This window comes from Octopus bimaculoides, chromosome 1 (assembly GCF_046866305.1).
Source record: "Octopus bimaculoides isolate indiv1 chromosome 1, ASM4686630v1, whole genome shotgun sequence".
Lineage (NCBI taxonomy): Eukaryota > Metazoa > Mollusca > Cephalopoda > Octopoda > Octopodidae > Octopus > Octopus bimaculoides.
This window is the reverse complement of record NC_142928.1, coordinates 125,630,960-125,639,830: the sequence shown is the minus strand read 5'-3', so window position 1 is coordinate 125,639,830 and position 8,871 is coordinate 125,630,960.

Here is an 8,871-nt window from a genome sequence, read left to right as displayed (position 1 = left end):
CAGACCTGTTTCAGAATGACAGACATGATTGCATTTGTCAGCGTACAAAAGTTCCCTGATGAGTAAAGTAAAAACCATCGTTTTGAATTTCAGTCTGGTCAGGTTAAAAACATTCCCTGTTGTTCGATATTTTATGTAAATACCCTCCTCAGAGTTTTGAAAAGCATGTGACAACACAACAGCAAAGTATATTACAAAGAGGGTGGGTGCTTCAAGGTCACCTTGCTTTACTCCATTTTCCATAGCAAAAGAAGCAGATAGCCTACCACCAAAATTAACTCTAGCTTTCATATCTTGATGCAAAGCCCTGATCATATTTTTCAAATTTTTCTTGGCAACCTATTTTCCTTAGAGTTAGCCACAGATCATTTTGATTAACAGTATTGAATGCTTTGGTCAAATCACCAAAGCAATGGTATAGAGCAAGATTCTGTTCAATGCACTTTTCTTGTAATTGTCTGACAGTAAAGATACAATCAGCTGTGCCCCTGGAGGAACGAAAACCACACTGAGACTCAGACACTATATTTGGAACTATAAAGGTATTTAAATGTTCTAACAAAATGCGGGCAAGTACCTTTCCAACCACAGACAAAAGTGAAATCCCACAAAAATTACCACACAAATCCTTTGGCCCCGATTTGTACAAGGAGACTAAAATGGCATCAATCCAGTCTTGAGGTATTTTCTCAGTTCTCCAACAGTGACAAATTAATATATTTAAGAGTTCAAACATTTTGTCACCCCCATATTTCAAGACGTCTGCATAGATTCTGTCAGACCCTGGGGACTTATTGTTATTCAGCTTATTCACAGCTAAATTGTCATTTAAAGTTAGTTTAAATGCCATCTCTTCTATAACTAGAAGGTGTTCGATTTTTTTCTATCATCCTCATGTCAACAGATGATGAGTATATTCAAAAGTGCAGAAAAATGTTCTACCCAATGCTTATGAATAGAAGCGGTATCAGTCAGAAGAAAATGTCCATTTGCTGTTCTCATTGGAACTATTGAAGAAGATTTTGGGCCATATACCTCCTTAACATGAGTACAAACCCTTGGCATCATATCTATCAGTTGCTTCTTGTGCCCCTTTTGCTCTATCATTCTACCATTCCTGTTTAATTTTCCTTAGAGCAGTCTGTACTTTCCTTTTCAGCTTTCTGTAAGCTTTGTTTGATTTGGGGTTCAAGGACTGAGAAAGAAGTGTATTGCATAAGTTTTGTTTTTCTAAAATTAGATCATGAATTTCTGCTGATCTATCTGAGAACCAGTCACTGGACTTAAGTGATTTAAATCCTACTGATGAACTTGCAGCCTGAAATACTTTTGTTTTGAAATTTTCCCATAGATTGCTTGGGTCAAGATTGATACTTTCTATAGCATCGTGGAATCTTTGCAAGTTGCTTGATAATTTAAAGTTTGCAACATTTAACTTTTTGGGTACCTTTGGACCAGACTGTCCATTTTTAGGCATTATCGAAAAGTCTGTTTCCATGCACTAGATGGTGGCCACTCCAGCTTTCTGCCCCTCTCATGGCCCAAACGCTAGGAACGTCTTTCATATCAGGTTTTCTGATCAGAATATAATCTGTGAGATGCCAGTGCTTAGATCTTAGGTGCATCCAGGTATTTTTATATTTATTTTTCTACTTAAACAGAGTGTCGGTGACAACCAGATTATTCTCAGTACAAAACGTCAAATGAGCTACTCCATTTTTATTGCATTTTCCAATTCCATGTTGACTTAAGACAAGCCATGAAACATAGTTCTTTCCAATTCTTGCATTGAAATCTTCCAATATGACCAGATATTGAGGTACTTTCCTCAATAATTGTGCTAGATCATCATAAAGCTGTCCTACAGTTTCATCATAATGGGACACTGTTAGTGCATAAATATTGACAACGGTAAGAAACCTACCTTTTGCCAGTTTAATGCGGTATGACATGATCCAGTCAGATATACCACTTGAAAGCCCTGCAATGGAGGATACTAATGTATCCTTGAGAGCAAGCCTAACACCAAACCCTCTATGCTGACCCTTGGGTAGGCGTCTCCAAAAGATAGTATATCCATAAGTAGGTTCATTTACTTGACCCTCACTAGAGAGATGAGTTTCAGAGAGCGCAACTATAGCAAGGGAATATTTCTTAAGCTCACATGCAATAAGTGCTGTATGCCTTTCTGGCCTCTTGAAGATTGACCACAGTGGCAGGATGACGACCAGGTCCAGCCTGTGATACACCTGCTGAGCCAGATCTGTTCCCCTGACGTTCCCAAGCCTTTTTTGCCATTTACTGAATCTTGAGACATTTTAGAGTAAGTTACAAGTGCAATTTTAGGTTTCTGCCAACCAACCAATTCAATGATTTTACTAAGATTTGGAGTACAGGAAGTACCTGTGCAGAGGCATAATTTTCAGTGGGTGTAGCTTGCACTGCACTACCCCCACATATTGGCCCAAGAAAACTTTCGCCGGTGTGACATGAAAATTGACACAAAACCAGGAACTTCCAAGGCCTCAGGTTTTATTTCAGAGATTTCCTTCTCCTAGGTAGATTACCAACCAAGGTTAAAGAGCTTCTACCTGCCCATGAGGTAAGCTATCCCATTCCAGACACCAAACTCCGATGACCGACGTGGAGTGGCTCATTCATTAAAAAAAAAAAAGGTACGATATGTGATTTGCAAATGTAAATAAGAATTATATATAAATATAAAAAACTAAAAGATATGCAATAAATATAAATATGTATATAAAACTAAAAACAAAAAAAATAAAAAAGGTATGAAGTGTGAATAAGAATTACATATAAATAATATTGTATAAAGAAAAGTAAAAGATATGCAATTAAAAGATATAAAATAATATATATATGAAACAACTTCTATCTCATTCCAGGGTGAAAAACTAGAGGTAGTCGATAGCTTCCGCTATCTGGGCGACCAAGTTAGTAGTGGGGGTGGGTGCGCTGAAAGTGTAGCTGCTAGAATAAGAATAGCCTGGGCAAAGTTTCGAGAGCTCTTACCCCTGCTAGCGACAAAGGGACTCTCACTCAGAGTAAAAGGCAGACTGTATGACGCATGCGTACGAACAGCCATGCTACATGGCAGTGAAACATGGGCTGTAACTGCTGAGGACATACGTAAGCTTGCAAGGAATGAAGCCAGTATGCTCCGTTGGATGTGTAATGTCAATGTGAATACCCGTCAGAGTGTAAGTATCTTGAGAGAAAAGCTGAACATTAGAAGCATCAGTTGTGGTGTGCAAGAGAGACGATTGCGCTGGTATGGACATGTGGTGAGAATGGATGAGGATAGCTGCGTGAAAAAGTGCCACACCCTAACAGTTGAGGGAACCCGTGGAAGAGGTAGGCCCAGGAAGACCTGGGCTGAGGTGGTGAGGCAAGACCTTCGTACATTGGGCCTCACCGAGGCGATGACTACTGACCGAGACCTTTGGAAATATGCTGTGCGTGAGAAGACCCGGCAAACCAAGTAAGATCGTTGCCAGTGCCCCTGGACTGGTTCTTGTGCGGGTGGCACATGAGATGCACCATTTTGAGCGTGGCCGTTGCCAGTACCGCCTGACTGGCTCCCGTAGGATTTTCGAGCGAGATCGTTGCCAGTGCCCCTGGACTGGCTTGTGCGGGTGACACGTAAAAGCACCCACTACACTCTCTGAGTGGTTGGCGTTAGGAAGGGCATCCAGCTGTAGAAACTCTGCCAAATTAGACTGGAGCCTGGTGTTGCCATCCGGTTTCACCAGTCCTCAGTCAAATCGTCCAACCCATGCTAGCATGGAAAGCGGACGTTAAACGATGATGATGATGATGATGATGTAAAAGTAAAAATATAAGAAAAAAAAAAGATATATACATATTTACAGACATTTTGTTGGATGGCCGTTGGCTGTTCAGGAGTTCATCCGCCCTTTGACAGGTCTTATTTTTCATTCCGCAGGGTGTCCAACAACACCCTCCTCACCAAGCAAGCCTGGTGAGGCTTCCAGGTTAGTTGCCGACAATGTTGTACTGGATTACATATTACCAGTAACACTCAAGCGACCTGATATAAATATATATACATACATACATATATATATAAAGTAACAAACTGAGGAAAAGAAATCTTTCAAAGGGGTGCGTTAAACATCCAGTTCACTGGTACTTCAATTGGATACCATATAAATATTGGCATAATTCAATAATAAAGATAAATTAAAATCTTGAGGTATTCTATTGACATTCAATAATTTATTTATATTACAATATTAAATACTAAGAATATAGTATATAACATAAAACATAACATATATAAATAATTATAAAAACCGTAAATTGTTTCGGCTTATATGTATGTTTTCTGATATACGTAATCACAGTTCAATTATATATAAGCCACTTCAGGCTAAATCGGTTCAGGAAGACGAAATCTTGTCAGGAAAGGACGGCTGGATTGTAAAAATTAATTCAAATGCCTGTGTTATGAACATGCATACATACATACATACACACATACATACAACCTCTTTAATGCTGATACCACGAAAAATGTACACTTGTACACTAAAGTAGTTGAAGGGAATCTATCCATTCGTAGAAATCATGCCAAAACTGACATTTGAGCCAGAACCATGTGTTTGGGAAGCAAGCTTCTTTACAGCACTGTGCATATATATAAGATTATTCTTCAAAAGTCCCTCAAGGAATTTGCTGCAAAGTTACTTAGTAATAGAACATTTTTGAAAAATACTCACTGTAACTTAAGTGCCTTTGTTTGAAACTCCTGTCAAAACGTCCAGCTCATGCTAGCATGGAAAGTGGACGTAAAATAATGCTAATCTCCACTCCACAGATATTTTCTTTTATCATTCACTCAGGGAAGAAGGGCAGCGCACATTCACTTTTATTTTGTCACTGCCGCCAAGACAAGAACGAGTTACTTTCAAACTGGAGCTCTAGTCTCAATGCATGTAACAATATGAACACCCAAAGTAGTAGATGATGCCAAAAAGGACGACAGATTAAGTCTACACCCAAGAACTCGAACGTAAAAAAACCAGAACAAATACTATAAGGCATCTCGTCGTCCTACACTAACAGTTTCACAATTTTGCTGCCCTAAACTGGCGCATTATTTTACCGACCCTGAAAGGACGGAAGGCAAATTTGATTTCAACCAGATTTGAACGCCGTGCTCAGGAGGCAGAAACAAATACCTGAAAATATTACGTCCTTTGCTCTAACAACTCTACCTATTAATTGGGGCTAAATCTAGCACTTTTTATTGATCAAGAGTGATTTATTGTAGCCAGATTCTTTGGTACTATATAATAAAAGTTGTTTTGTGTCATCTTAAATTTTTCATGTTTGCATAGTCGAGATAATTTTGGTTGGTACATTTGTTTTTAAAAGCTGGGAGTGGATTCTGTTTGGGGAACGAAGCAGAGAGAGATACGTGCTTTGCTTTCCACTAATAGTAATATTAAAACTTAAACTAGTAAAATTACTAGTAGTAAAAGTAAACTTCAAGATGATAACCGTGTGGTTAGTAAAACTACATCTTTATCTCAGATATACTTAACAGACATTTATCACTTGTAGATCGAAAGCTTTTTTCTTTTTTTTACATCTTTATGTTCATACCAGCAAAAGCTATTGAAATGTAAACATGAAACTGATGACTTCAAGAACTTGTGTAAAAGATCAACAATAGATGTTTCATTTAATTCTTGAAAATTTTATCATTTAGAGGCTTGGATTCTGTTTCCTTCAATGATTTTAATATAATTTTAACGTGATTGACTTGACTCCGTCACGTTAAATCATTGTTATCACCAGTATAATCGCTATTTAAAGTGAATAAATGGTTTTTTCGTGTGATATAAGTGTTTTATTTCACTTTTAGAAAGTATTTTAATAGTTAATAAGAAAATATAAGTTTACTTTTGTGTGTTATTTCATTTAAATTGCCATTGGACACCACACAGGCGAGAATACTTAAACTGCTTTTAGATTAAAGAAAAAAAGACTTCGTAGATTTTAAGGCCACATTTACACAGTCTGTCTGTCTGTCTCTCTCCCTCTCTCTCTAACACGCGCATTGTCTCGACTCTTGTTAAGGAGTTGATCAGAAGAAAAAGTTCTTGTATAACATAAAAAAAATCTAATCAAAATAAGAATGAATTTAAAAGAAAATTTAATAAAAGAAAAAAGATCTTTTTACATTTGGGCTTTGATAAATTTCACTGATGCTATCAACTCTTTATTTCTAACTATGAAGAGAAATTCTGAAATAAAATGGCGGAAGATGTATTTGAAACGTGTATCAAGTTTAAACGTTCTTGTGTTTCATTATTGCTTCTTACTCGGTCTTGCTTTATTAATAGTTTCGATTGTTTCTTGTTTCTTTTGGAATCATTCGTGTAGAATAAGGAGTTATATATATATATATATATATATATATATATATATATATATATATATATATATATATATATATATAAAAGAGCAGAGTGAGAAGAGAAGAAAAATTAATGGTTTCAAAATGGGGAGTTAATTTCTGTTTCGAATAAATTGCTAACTCCAAGAATTGTATGAATCAAGTTGCGTTATTCCCTGGATATAATTTGTTTATGACCTCGGAGTGCTCGCACGGGTCATTAAAATAGACCTGTGTTTGTGTAATAATGATTTGAAGGGGGAAATAAGTGAATGCTTTTTGTGTAAAATCAGGGAACAGTTCAGTTTTTGTAACATAAATCGCTATTGCGATATTGGACGAAGCAGCTCCTCCGAGAAGTCAACCGTTTTTATCCTGCTGCTGATAAATGCGCTGTGACTGTCGCCTAGACCAGTGCTCCACAACCGGTATGCTGCGGCACACTGGTGTGCTATGAGATGATACTAGGTAACTCGAAAATAATTTTTCCCCTATACTTTTAGTGATATTTTTAGTTGAAGTGTGCTGCCGAATTTTGAAAAGAATATGTGTACCGCAAGTGGAAAAAAGGTTGCCGAGCACTGGCCTAGACAGATATAGAGTTCACCAATGTACACGCAGTCACCCGAGAGAAACATAAAGGGGATAGTTAAAAGAAATATGGTGAAATGTCAGTGCGTAAGATCATAAATCAGTTAAACTTAACGAAGATCAGTTAAGTAATGAAAACGGCATGGCCGAATGGTTAAGAAATCCTGAGTTCGATCTCACTACATGGTATCTTGAGCAAGTGTCATTTTTTCATTTTTTTAAAACCATAGCCGAAGTCCTGTAAGTGAAATTGGGTTGACGGAAACTGCGCGGATGCCTGTCTGATGGATTTTACTTGTAATTCAAAAGTCCAGCTTCATCACGTGAAGGATATATGTTTCTGGAATACTCAGTTACTTATATGCTAATTCAATGAGTCGGTAGTTCATTTCATCGAACAACTGAATACTCAATGTTGAAATCGATGGAGATCCATTAATTTACCGACAAGGTAGCCACTTATTAGATGAACAAATACAAATCGCTCAACCTTCTAGGAATGAAGGAAATAACATTGTTACTGATGGAGATGGAAAAAGCTGAAATATCTTTCATCATGTCTGATCAATTGATCGACCTGGGGTTAAATGACATCGTACAGGTGTCGCAGAATAGTGGCTAATTCACTATTGTATGTCAGCTTGGTTTGCACTTCTTCCTGCGGTGGAGAGAACTCTTATTCGCAATAGACTTGCATCCTTACAACTCTTTCAGTCACTACTTTTATACATATTTAAACACGTGATATGCTCTAACGGATAGTTAATGCAAGGGAGATAATCATTTGTTTATAATATTTGATAGGGCAGAAGTTTGATTTTGAAATTTAGGAATTGCAAGGAAAAAGACACATAGAATTTACATATTCAATATTATTATTGAGTGAGAGCAGTGCATGCCATCAAAGTGACAGTGGAGTACACCAGGCACATGCATCACAACTATATGTGCGCGACATGGTGTTCTCATATCAAGATAAACAGCGCATGACCTTGCAGGTAGGGCTCAGTTAGAATTTTCTTCAGATTGAGTAGCTCATCCCGCTCAAATAGTCCTTGAATAAGTGTTGTTTAAAGATGTTGAACGAAACATCCATGTTTCCAGAGGGGAATTATTCAAACTCCAAAGAATTCCTCTCAACACATGGCTATGATGCTCCCACACTACTCCTACTTGTGATTAGAGATGCACATATTGCAGCCACCAAAGGACATGCTCAACTGGTTATGGTAAAACAACTGACAAACAAATCTATGGTAGTGAGCAGAATATTTGCTGTAGTCTATCTTTTATACCGAGACAAATTAATGTACTTCCAATCAGTTAAGACAGAAGACATGAGAGCTAGTGTTTGGTACTGCATCAGGGCAATTATTATTATTTAGTTGTTTAAGAATCAACAGACGTATGATAAAGGCAAGGTGTGATCATTTCGTCCATACAACAGGCAGAGTATGTAGGACTAAGGTAGTCGATAAGTAAAGACGGTAGAGTGTCAGATAAAAAGCATTGCAGTATTTGTTCCGATGAGCAGGCAGAATCGTTAGGTCGTAATTGATTACTTGCTCCCTTAAAATTACTAACCTTGTGCCAAAATCTGAAGCTGTATCATGATATAAGCTCCTGTATAGTAAATTTCTTCCAAGATTGATTTCTTCTTCAATGATAAGCATTTTATAATAAAACATTTTTATTATATTATTTCAGATCTTATCAAATAATCATGACGAATATAAATTATCTTTAGTGGACAGTGATAATTTTCTGTCCGAGTCTGCTAGTAACTGATAATACTGTTTGGACTGGTGAACTACTGTATTCTTAAATGTCCA